This window comes from Dermacentor andersoni, chromosome 1, assembly GCF_023375885.2.
Source record: "Dermacentor andersoni chromosome 1, qqDerAnde1_hic_scaffold, whole genome shotgun sequence".
Classification (NCBI taxonomy): domain Eukaryota; kingdom Metazoa; phylum Arthropoda; class Arachnida; order Ixodida; family Ixodidae; genus Dermacentor; species Dermacentor andersoni.
The window spans coordinates 255,702,852-255,715,406 of NC_092814.1; the positions used below are offsets into that span (position 1 = coordinate 255,702,852).

General features: G+C 42.7%; 1 long non-coding RNA gene across 1 annotated transcript; it reads left to right on the top strand.

Annotated features, from left to right (window-relative positions):
- Nucleotides 1–407: 407 nt before the first annotated feature.
- On the top strand, nt 408–8,292 carry LOC126548632 (uncharacterized). The gene is made up of 3 exons (XR_007602998.3): nt 408–746; nt 2,245–2,380; nt 7,500–8,292. It is a non-coding gene; the product is annotated as an uncharacterized lncRNA (long non-coding RNA).
- The last annotated feature ends 4,263 nt before the right edge of the window (nt 8,293–12,555 follow it).

Genomic DNA, 12,555 nt, shown 5'->3' on the forward strand with positions numbered 1-12,555 from the left:
GTCTCCCCAGTGTTGCCGGTATGAGGGCAGCAATATAGGCGCCGAAACTAGCGTGACGCGTGCTTTATTAACTTAAGTTGATGTATTTTACTGTAAAAAGCAGCATAACTATTCCTGAAAGTCTTGCAGTAGGTTCTTATCCTTGCACGTATCAAAATTCAATCGTTTGCTCGTTCCGTGCGACAATCGGAAGTACTGGAGTTATGTACATCCAGTTCCGGCTTTGCGCTATTGGCTAGTCGCTCATAGCACTTCCGGGCGATGAGCGACGAATTCTAGATTTGCAAAACCGAGCGATCGCGCGACAAGACCGAGCGATCTGTTCAAGCGACGGCCCGATCCGTCGCGCGAACCCGTCGCTCGTCGCTGTCGCGCACAAAATCGCGCTAATGGGGTTTAGCCTTAACGCGGAGCCAACAGTTGGCAACATTCATTCGCGCGTCATTGCTTCGTCCGCTTGGTCCGCTTCGTCTCCGCAACGAGAGCCGCCATCTTCTTGCGCCTAACGTTTTGTATGGTTTTGTTCTCTGCAATCCGCGCACACAGCTCATCGGTGGATGCACGTCTGCTCGGCGTCGCAATACGGCCTGCGTCATTTTCTGGTGTTCGCGCAATCGGTGTGAAACATGTCGCATGTGAAATGTTTGATAGAAGTGCCTCACGTCCAAGTCAAGCCGCCGTACGGGTGTATGGCTGTGCGCCCCGTTCTCGGAAGCGTCGACGGGTTTCCGGTATGCGGATTTCAGGTACGTGCAAATACGTTTCGCCCTCCTATTGAGCTCCGGAGCAAAGCGTGCAATATTTCATGTGAAAGATGCAGTGCCCGTCATCATGGTGTGAATTTCGAGCGGCAAACGAGAACTTTGGCACTTAGAGCACACCGCGGCTCCTAAGTTAGCGTGGAAATTGTTTTACGTTACCGTAATATGTTGCTGTCAGTCTAATCTGAGGCTTCTAGACAGCTAGTCCATTGACTTTTGCTTGTGGCAGCAATAGGTATGTAAATGGAAGCGGTAATAAATTTCGAGAACAGAGAGTTGTTTCGCTCGATGTTTGGTCGTGTTCATGGCGTTATGAAAGCTAGAAAACTTACTGGCTTGATCGTGCTTAGTTCCAACTCCAAGGGGCGTAACGTTGGCGCTGTATATGTTTGTTTTCGGTGTCACGAGTACCACTTTCATGCTTTTGTTGCATGAGAGTGGTAGCAGCTGCATGCCGTCTGGGCAGAATACAATAAAAGCAATTTCCTCACTTTCATACGTATGCAATGTGACGTAACAAAATTTCCAGCGTTTTATTCGGAGCGTAAATATCCAGTATAGTTTAGTAAGAAACTCAAATTCTGTCTTAGCTTAGTAGGCGTGAAACAAGTGAAACTCTCATTCCTTTTTGAATTCGCCCAAACCGCACCGCCCGCAGATGCGTCATCGGGTAATTGACAGTAGCTTCGCTACGTGAGTTGTTTTATGCGCCAATATTGCCCGGTTAAGTATCCTGTTAATTTATGCCGACGCTCGTTCATCTTGATTTTAAGCGGTTACTATCCCCGAGTACCGGACGATGCCAAACTTGTGAGGTGTAGCAAACGCGGGAAATTCAAAGTGGCGTGACTGCAAGTTCCTGTTTTTACGTTTCTTGCATTCAAAGCCAACAGACAGAGTATCACTGATTTATTTTCCATTACTGCAGTACTTGATCAATCTAATGTGACAACTGCATTTGCTCGTTAATGTTCTCCATTTACTGTGTATTCAACTTGGCTGCCGTCCTCACTTCAGAGGATGCCGCTGTGATAGCTCTTTCGCATAGCACATGCCTCTAGGCCCTTGTGTTTCAAGGGCTCTGGCGAGGCAGCAGTGCTGCAAGTAATTTTACCATCCTATATATTTTCTATTTTGCATCATTCTTCATCGATGGATTTTAACGTTCATAGTATTCGTCATTAGTCATCGCCATAATCTTATAGCACGTAGATTTTACGCACTTTACAGCGACAATTTTTAGTCCAGTTTACAGCGAAGTATCTTCAATAATACATCGTCAACATTACCACTTGTCATGGCGCTCTTTGGCCAAACCTGGCCCTTGCGCCATAAAACACCACACATCATCATCATCACCTTGGCTGCCAGAAAATGCTTGAATTTCTTTCAGTATCCAAGTGACGAAATATTCCACTGACGACCGTGTGTGAAACACGCAAGATGACAAAACTGATAGCAAAATGATGAGATTTTTTTATAGCGTTTGTACTCGACTTTTGGTGAGGATGTCGATCGACCTTGGGCCTGGTGACAGCACACCCACATCGCCAAAGTGCAGCCTATCAGTTGAGTGCCCCCGAATGGACCATCAACATCGGAAACTGAAGCAGAGCCAGGTAGGGGCAATTTTTACTTTGGAACAGAATACTGACAGCTGCCTATTTTTTTAAGAACTAAATAACATATTTACAAACCAATCCTTTCTCTTTGTGCAGCCTACATAGAATTGTTTTATTGTTATACAGACCTTCAGAAAGCAGTTCTTTTGAACCCTTTTTGCATGCACAAATAAATAAAGAGGAGTGCACTTTCTGAAGAAATTGATGTACTGAAATGTGCGTTCGACACACAATGAGATGCAAAGTAACCAACAACTTTAAAGCGGTAAAAAAAAACAAGTTTGAAACATGTTCTAACATCATAACCCGCCTTGGCATACGGATCTAAATATAACAGCAACAGAGGTGCATGCAAAGAAGTGTAAATGTTTGCAAGATATGTACATTGTCTAAGAAATTGTTTTTATTTACTTGGAGCTTCTTGGTGACATGGCAGTGCAGTAAAAGCTCAAAATGATGCCCTGCTCCTAATAAAGCCCCTTTAGATTTTAAAATTAAATTATGGGCTTTTACATTCCAAAGTCACAACCTGAAGTTTTGGGAACCTTGCCTTCTTTAATGTACACCTGAATCTAAGTGCATAAGCGTTATTGCATTTTACCCTCATTGGAGGGCAGCTGCCATGGCCTAGATTGAAGCTGGGTCCAGCATGACTAAGCAGCATGGCATCATAGTAAGTGGGCTATAACACCAGGTCAAAATGAGAAATACTGCTTAGAACTACCAACTTCTTGCCTCACAAGCACTTTGCATTAAGTTAAAGGAGTATGGAGTACTTACAGCGACTGTTTATGTACCAATTTCTTTTTAACCTGACTCTATTATTAAAGTGCGAAGCTTCAATTAGTGAAAACCAGCCTAAATTACAGAACCAGCTCAACACACGCACCATGTATAGCTGGATTTGGACATGAAAATGGAGTCAATTCATGTCGCCGAAAATGGAGGTGGCAGTCACACTGTTTCATGCATTTTGCCTAAAACATAGTCAATAATAATTAATCAATTTCTAAAATATAATTTTCAAAAAGTTTTTTTTCAAGCATGAAAGGAGGAGCCAAATGGTGTTCAGGTGCACGAGCGGTTAGCTGCACGGCACTTCTTGCATGTGTTCACTGGCTTCTTTCAAGCTTGAAAGAAAAATTTGTTGTACCTATTGAGCAGTAGAAAGCTGGATTGGGAATTTTTCAGGATGCTCTACAATTTTCGCACTGACACTTTTGCTTTGAATATAATATTTGAGCAGTTAAGTAATCGTTATTAACTAATTACCTAATTAGGAAAAATGCAAGAATTGGTTTCACTTCCTCAAAACGATGGCAAACGACATTACCTTGGTGCTGTCCAGCTACGTGGCACTTGTACATATTTAAAGCTTGCACATGTCATACAGACCACCTGGTAATTACAAGGCATATATAGAAGTGGCTAAGTTGTGTGAGCCAGCCATGTGTAGCGAATCATGAGAAACAGCCATGTTTCTTTGACTTAAGGGCATGATAAGATTTACATGCTCGACACCTTGTATCAGTGTGTTCTAGGCCTGTTCGTAGTTTAGCTGCTACATAAACAATATTTCTCCACGTGTAAGCTCATATGCATCTTTCAAGTATATTGCCTCGTGTGTCCAGAATAAACCATCCTCGCGGTTGCTTCATTATGTCTTCATCTGTTGCTGTGCTAAATTTTTAACATGCAACTGCACAAATTTTTATCTAGTTTTCATATTTTCTCGTTGTTTGGTGGCTTTATTTCTGAACAAGTTGTTTTCGTTAAACCCTGTTGCACACAGCAGTACACAGCATTTCTGCGTAGAGTGGGAATTGTTTTTTTTTTTCAGATTGACATAGATACACCTTGCCTGGGCAATGTAAGGCATTCTACATAACACGGCCATGCAATAATGTTTTATATTGCATTCAAGCATCATGCAGAACTGTTTACTTACCAGATTAGAATATGTATAAGTGTTGGAAGTAACAGAACTGGAAAAAGCCAGCAGATAATGAGGCCAAGGAAAGCATACAGGAACATGTTTTAGGTTTTTTTATGTGAAGTATAGAAATGATAAATTCTAGGTAAGTGAAAGTGAATTAAAAGATATCCACCTGTGGGTGGGGAACGGACCCATAACCTTCACATTACGCATGTGATATACTAACCACTGTGGTACTACGGCCGTGTTCGAGCGTCGACAATCTGAGGGGCCATTGTGGACGGTTGAATGCTGCTCGGTGGCACAGTGGTTAGTGCATCGCATGCCTAATGCGAAGGCTGTAGGTTCGTTCTCCCCCCATGCCTGGTTGGTTTTTTTACTATTTTCATTTCCCTTTATCATTTCTACATTTAAATAGAAAATTACAAATAAGTTTCCACGTGCCTTCCCTGGCATCTTCCAGCTGTGATTCAGAAAAATTTTGACCCTCGGTATCCTTTCTTCTCGTTTGGAAGAACAGGAGCTTCATTTTAAAAATAATGAATTAACCTTGCTCAGCATCTCAGTGTGGTCTCAAATCTTATCATAGCATGTGTATTACTAAATGAAGTTTTTGTTAAGATGATATAGCATGGGATCTAATTAGTAGCCTTTGTGTACAGATATATGACTAGTCTACTAAATAGGAGGATTTTAAGAAGCACTTCTAACATGGTCTGAGCATGTGTTTAAAAAAACTAATCTAGCATGATTTCATGCATAACTGTTGCCCCCTGAAAAATATTTGGATCATCTGCATTGGCATTGTTTTTAGAGAGCACCAATACTGCTTTGATAAAGGTAGCCTCGTGGAACATGAAGCATCGCTTCTTGCTGAGTCAAGGAAATATTATCTGCATATCTGAGGTGCATGTGTCATATGCTCGAATGCTGTTTAAAGGCTGCTAATAAGAAAATTACTTCACTTGCCTTCCAGAGATTGCTTCAGTAGTCTATGCTACTCGATCATAAACAATTTACCAGAGTGAACATTCATCACAGTTGGCTTTGCAATGTTTATGCAAAATACCACAATTGCCTACTAGACATGTGACTGCACTAAAACTTGGAATTAATGACCAGTAAGACTTATGGGACCAGCAAAACTTAGTTTATTACTCCAGAACAAGATGCGAGGCACTTCGGTTATTTCTGCCATAGAGTTTCTTACAGTAATTACTAGAGGGAACTGTGGCGCTGCAGTCGCACCACCATGGGAATGATGGGAAGCACATAGATTTGTCTGATATTCGTGCTTGTGAATTCAGACGTTCTTGTGGCTTCGTATATTATACGCTATATAAATCTTATTGTCGTAAATTTCAGCGCAGTCTATACTCTTCGAAGTGCAGAAGACGGCGCCAACACGCACAATTGCTATTAATTGCAACGATTGAGCTTGTCCAGGTAGCCATATCGAAGGGCGCCAAGCGTCTCAAGGCACTGGTATGCCCGCGATAAATTCATCAGGGCGTTGCACTCGCTTGTCGTTACATGCCTCCGTGGCTTAATGGTTTCAATATCAGACTTCTGTTCTAGAGTTCCTGTGTTTGAATCCTGTCGTCGGACGATTTTAATGTTTATTTATTTATTACACAGTATATTGTTGAAAATGACTTGTTTACAAAGTCACAAAACCGTTTGAAGCCAAACAGACGAAGTTTAGGCAAATCCATGTACTTCCCGTAATTTCCATGCTGGTACAGCCGTTCTTGTTTGATCTCCTGTGGACACTAACGTCAGAGTTCCCTCTAGTAATTGTATGAAACTTTGATTTCTGCGCCTACTCGTGCAGAAGCGGCACCACACCTGCTGCGTAAACATGCACTACCTTTCGGCTAAGTGCAGGGAATGCTGTGAACTTGCCCTGTACAAAGCCTGCACTAAGTAAAACAAATCACAACGTGCAGTTGCTGCCACGTTGAACTGGTGGAATGACTAGTGAAATGCAGCGCCTCCTGAACTAGTTCAGAAAGTGCAGGTTAATCAAGTGGAGATCATATAGTAACAGAAGTTGAGTGATTCTGCATTACATTCACGAAATATACTTCATAATACTTTTCCATTTATTTCCTCAGTTATTAAGAATCCCTTTTGCATTGTTGGACAAAACTACAGAATGCCAACATATTTTCTAGCATTCACTGGTAGCAGACGTCAAAACTTGTTCTAGTGTCTGGATTGCCGCTTTAGCCGTTAACCCCCAAGTTAATTCCGGAAATATGTACCAAATTTTTTACGTACTCAATTTTTTGGTGTCATTCTCATTCTAAAAATATATTACTTCATTGGCCTCTGGTTAGAAATAACACAAAAATAAGAGCTGCTCTTGAGGGCAGCTTTCCCTCAATGCCGACTGTAACTCATCTTTGACAATAAGAGCAGCATAACATCGGGCAGAAAGAGTGCAACTCGTCATTGGCGATATTGGTGCTACCTCCAGTCACTAGTACAGCTTGGAATCAATGGTTAAAGGTTGCGACTTTGTTGCTGCCCAATTTTAATTCTGCAGCTGTTACACTTGGGTTTAGCATGTGTATGTACGTGTGCATGCATTAAAATGACTCAAGCTAGAGCAAAGCAACTGTAGTGCAGAGAGGCATTAGTCATCTTTATATATTTGCTTTGTAAAGATGCACTAAGTTTGTCCTTTGCATATAGACTTGGCGCTCATTGGCCAAAGATGCCCTTGTGCTACTAAAACCTATCAATTAATTCGCTTTTTGCAGTAGCAGGTGCTTATTCCTTTTTCAGGATCGGTCTGTGAGTTTTAATTTGTTTTTCTTGAACTGTGCAATTCCCACTCAAGGACTGCATGTCATGTGAGGTGTTCCTTTTTAAATCAAGAATGTTGAGGTTGTGTTTGTGAAACTCGATTTCTTGCCTCAAACGAGCTTGTACAAACTGACCAAGCTGATAATTCTACCTGCTTATATGATAAATGTGTTGCGGTTGTGAACCCTCATAATGAATGACACATAGTATAAAAATTTTATCTAATAAAACAATTTAATGAAATTTTTCATGTTTTTCGCGTTCGTGTTCACTTCTCTACTCTCGTGTCCTGTCTGCATGCCTCACCTCTTTTTTTGCATAATAAATATCGTATAAACGTAACCATGCTTTTTTACCACAATGCAGGGGGAAAAGGTTCCGGTAACACCATGCATTCAGTATGGTGGCCCAGACGTGTATGCAAGCAACCTCCTTCATGTGGACCAAGAACTACTCTGCAGTGTCTCACAGACTTCCATGCAAAGCCCTCAACATTCTCGTCTCAGTGGAATGGCTGCTCATCTATCTGCGTGTCCATCACCAAGACGGCCAGTTGTAAAGCTCCTGTACCCGTTTAAGAAAGCTTAATGATTTTTTTATTTAGTTTTCACGGTTGGCCGTAGAATCTTAACATTTTTGATGTTCGTAACGTTTTTACCTGGCACAAAGTGGTGCAATAACTTTAAACCAGTGTAATGTATTTAAGTGATGCTCACTCTAATGCCTATCTGGTTTTGTTTGTGTTTAAGAAATTTGAATGTCTGATGAGGTAACAGCATTTAAATTTGTCATCGTGGCTCGTTTCAATGAGCTGCTAGGAAATAAGATGCAAAACTTATCACACGCCAGTTGTAGCATTTTTGTTTTCATGACTAAAGTATACATGTTTCAAAAGATGGAAAGTGGGGAAAAAAGCCTCAAGAACATAATCATCCTAGGATTGTCATGTCCTTACAACTCTGCAATGACTAATGCCTCATACATCTTGGGAGCACATTGGTCGCAATGCCTACAGGTATACTTGATAAGAGAATAGCTTGCACTCAGATTTGCCACGCAGTTGATGGCTGATAGCTTTTGTTTGTCGTCTTCATGTTACTACTATGTATTCAATATTCATTTATATGTGCTGCGGTTTTTTGCAGTCACCTATATATATATATATTTATATATATATATATATATATATATATGTTCGTTTCAATAAAAATTTAGTTGAGAGTTAGCGCTCATCCTGTCTGTGTCCGTGTCACTTCGCGCTACAATCCAAGATCATGTTACTGTACCAACTCGCCCAACTTTTTATCCTTTTGTTAAAGACACACTCAGACTTGTTCTTACTTATGTGACCGGTTATTTTTGTGCTTTATAATAAGATGCAGTGCTTTTCGAATGAAAACATGTGATAGTTCGTAGTGAGGTTATTTAAAAAAAACTGTTCTGCTTAAAATTTAATTGAGCAAGCCTGTGCCATTATTCGGTGCTTATGTCTTTGTATTGGTATGGTTTTACTCATCTTCCTTTTTACTTTTAAAATGTGCAAACATTATTATGTAACCATTTCTCTTGAATGAAATAAATACTTCTGACATTTCGTCACAAATTTTACAATGATTTTGTTCAATTAGGTAACCTTAGACTAGCTGATTGTTATTCTGGTAGCTTAACTTACAATGCCTGTGGAATATTCAATGCAAGCACATGGTGAAAAATAAACTAAGTTATTGGGTATAAGCAGGTCACTGTCAGTAAATGAAGCATACACATATTTCAGGAAATAGTGCATGCTTATATATTGAACAGCATGCACAGCTACACATGCTGTTTTGTTCGTAAATGCTGAAACATTATTCGACGTGGAAGCACTTTGTTCTTTGTCTCTCAGTGCTACCTTTAAGTCGTATGTGTCAAAGTACTAGTAGAAGCATCCCGTGGAGATAAATGACAACTTTGATGAATAGAGGTATAAAATGTGTGCTTAAAACGGCAAAAAACTGCTTGACAGGCAAACGTATGCTTCTGTAGTACTGCACTTGTTACCGTCGCTAGTCCATGCATTGCTTGCGCTCTATTGCATTCAATATGAGCTACAACAACGAGCTGTGGTGTCTTTCCCTCCTGGTTGAGCTGGTGTTGCGAAAATTTTTGACCAAGAAAAGTGGAGGTTTTTAATTATTTCTGAAATGCATGTAACTATGCTTTTGGCTGTGTGCTGTTTCCACGGGGTTATAAGAACTGGTGCGCCAAGGTGCGGGAGATCTTGTGTCCTTAGTGCAGCGCGCATTGTTATTGCGCTCTGCATCCTGCCGGCAGTGTACTATCACTGCAGAGGAAGATTACGAAAAGCATGGCGTGTGTGCCTTGCTGCAATGGCGAAACCTTAAATTGTTTGCCTGAAAGGGTCGCACGTTATGCTACCACATGACTGACCAGAAGCGCAATATGACGACGCCTCACAGATTCTGGCTCATACGGAACAAGGTAGTACCATAGCTAAGGCTAGGCAGCATTCACAACAGCTAGTCTGCCCATTAACTACATGGCTGTAGTGAACGCTAAAATACTTGCAGGGATAACGCCCTTTTGGAAGGGTGTTGTCCATGCTGCACCCATATTGAAGGGGTGGTGTCTGTGTTACACCCCATATAGAAAGGGTGTTGTTTGTTTTACACCCATAGGCGAGGTGACGTCATATTAACACCCCTTCTTTTGTGGGGTGTTAATTTGCACTCTTTGCTTGGGGTGTAGCAATATACCCAAAAAGGGTGTCACCCATGGGACAAGTCATTTACACCCTTAAGGGTGTTAAAATTTTTAGAGTGTAGGGCGTTAGCTGTATCACTCCCCCTGTTGCGGACACCATTTAAAATAACCTGGGCATAACGCAACCTCCCCACAGAGCCATGGTCACGAAAAGAAGCGGTTGCTGCCTATAGCTTTTTGCGAATGGCTCGTACATTAGCTGAGAAATCTTGAGCGATGTAAAATTGTATTCCTTTCAGCTTTGAGACAATTTTCATTATTTCGGTCTTATTCCTGAAATCTAATACTCGTAACATGATTGGGCGGGATCTACCTTCCCGTTCGCTGCCAATTCTATGACAGCATTCGTTGGGCAGGCATTCAATTTGAAGTTTCTCTGTGAAAAACTGACGTACACTAGACAAAATCGTGTGAGTGTTTTCAGCATCATGTTCATCAAGGTCTATGCAAAACTATATTGTTCCGCCTGGAACAATTTTCAAGGTCATCATTTTTTTTTGACTAGTTCCGAATTGGCCTGAGATAAAGAGCATACATGAGAACCAGAATGATCAAACGAGACTGTAGAATCAGCGCTAGCGTTTATTTTTTTTAATTTTTTTTAGGGCGGCCAAATGGAATTCCAGAGCGTCGAAACGCTTGCTGACAGTTTGCTGGAAAAGCTTGATGTCAGCGATGTCACGAGCCATCCGTTTTTGCCCAGCCAATAGTTCAGCCAGCATTCCGGAAATATTGTTCGAGTCATTATCGGTTTTATCGGGCTCAGATGAGCACGAAGTTTTATCCGAATTACTGGTGTTATGACCACGATTTAATTCTACATCACCGCTAAGGACAAGCTGATTTACGCATCTACAGTGCATGCATAAAATGAGACAGAAAGCTCTATGGGCAAGAGAGCAACAGCAAGATATTGCAAGCCATTGGCTTGAGCGGCATAAGAGTGAAATACCATTTGAAGGGAAGAACGTCTCCGTCCACGGAGTCCCGGTTTCTTTAAATTGGTTCTCCCATCGTTCGGATCACCGTGGCTTTTGCCCTCTATAGACCTTTCTGTGCCGGTCACCTGACCGGCACAGAAAGAGGGCCCCTCCTTTTCTGGTTATACCGAGCCTGCTGCAAGGAGGAGGTCGTCACGCCTCCTGGAATTGTAGATGCCTGTCCGTCTCTTCTGCGCGTTGCGGGTTCGTGGAAGTTCTCCTGTAGTTTGTTCGAGGAAAGGGTGTCTTAACTCGCACACACACACACAAACACACACACAAACACACACACACACAAAAGAGGCCTGTACACTGGGGGGCTTCCGCCAGACTGGCAGACACTCGAAATGGTCATGGCGAATTAGGAAGTCACGCTTCATTTCGACGAGGCCTGGTGGAAGAAGGAAGGGCGAGAGAAAGTTCTTTCTGCATGTGGTGCGGGACGCCAACCATCGCAGGAGAATTTACGCCTCATTTCGACAAACAAGGTCGCGTGAGAGAAAGTTCTTTCTGCACGTGGTGCGGGACGCCAACCATCACAGGAGAAGTCACGCCTCGTTTCGATGAAGATGGTCGGATGAAAGTTCTTTCTGTACGTGGTGCCAGACGCCAACCCTAACAGCATCTCCGGCGGGGGAGGAAGATCCCGACGCGTAGGGGCCAGCAGCCGCTGTGCGAGGGATCGGCGTTTCAGTAGCAGAATTCCCCTTAGAGGTGACGAACCCTTAGTTCGTAGCTGGTAGATTCCTGGGAGTTGTCATCAGTCCCCGTGGCCGCTCTTGTGACTTTTCTTCCTGGTCCGGTCGGGTGAAATCGGTCTTGCAAGCAGGTCTCGCAACTTTTCGTCTCCTACGTCGGCAAGCAATCACCCCAGAACAGTGCTGGACCCACAACCACAAAGCAGCGAGCACAAGGCCACCCTCCTCCAAGACACACCAAGCTTTAAAAAAAAAAGAAAGAAAGCCGCTACACCTTTCCCAATCCTTACGCGTGTCCCTCCCCCCTGAACACTAAAAACAGCCATTTCTTGAAAGCGTTAAGACGTGATTATTAAAATCAGCTAACAATCGGCTACAGTTCGGAAAAACGTATGAACGAACGTACAAATGCCGCGGAAACCCGGGTGAGCATGAGGCTTTCGTTACTCTAGGGGCAACGACTCGAACCATCGGCATTGCCGTTAAGCTTACCCTTCTTGTAGCGAATATCGAAGCTGTACTGTTGAAGAGCCAAGCTCCAGCGCAAATGACGACCGTTTTTCGTAGACATGGACTACAGCCATGATCTGATGTCCCGCTTGGTGCGTGGTTGCGGGAAGTTGTCTATTGCGGTCAGTTAACCTCGGAAGGCCGACGATGACCTTGCCCTAATACATGACCTAGATAAGCTACCTCTGCATGCCCTAAATGGAATTTAGGAGCCTTAACAGTTAAGTTGGCCCCTCGTAGACGACACAGCACGGTTCGCAGGTGCTGCATATGGTCCGCCCAGGATGAAGAAAAGATTGCTATGTCGTCTAGATATGGAAGTGCAAAGTCCTCCATTCCTCGTAGCACCTGGTCCATAAGGCTAGGGAAGCACTCCGGCGCATTCTTCAATCCAAAGCTCTGGACTTTCGGACGAAAGGTTCCCATCGGAGAAATAAATGCCGCAATGCCCTCTCGGTCAACGGAACCTGC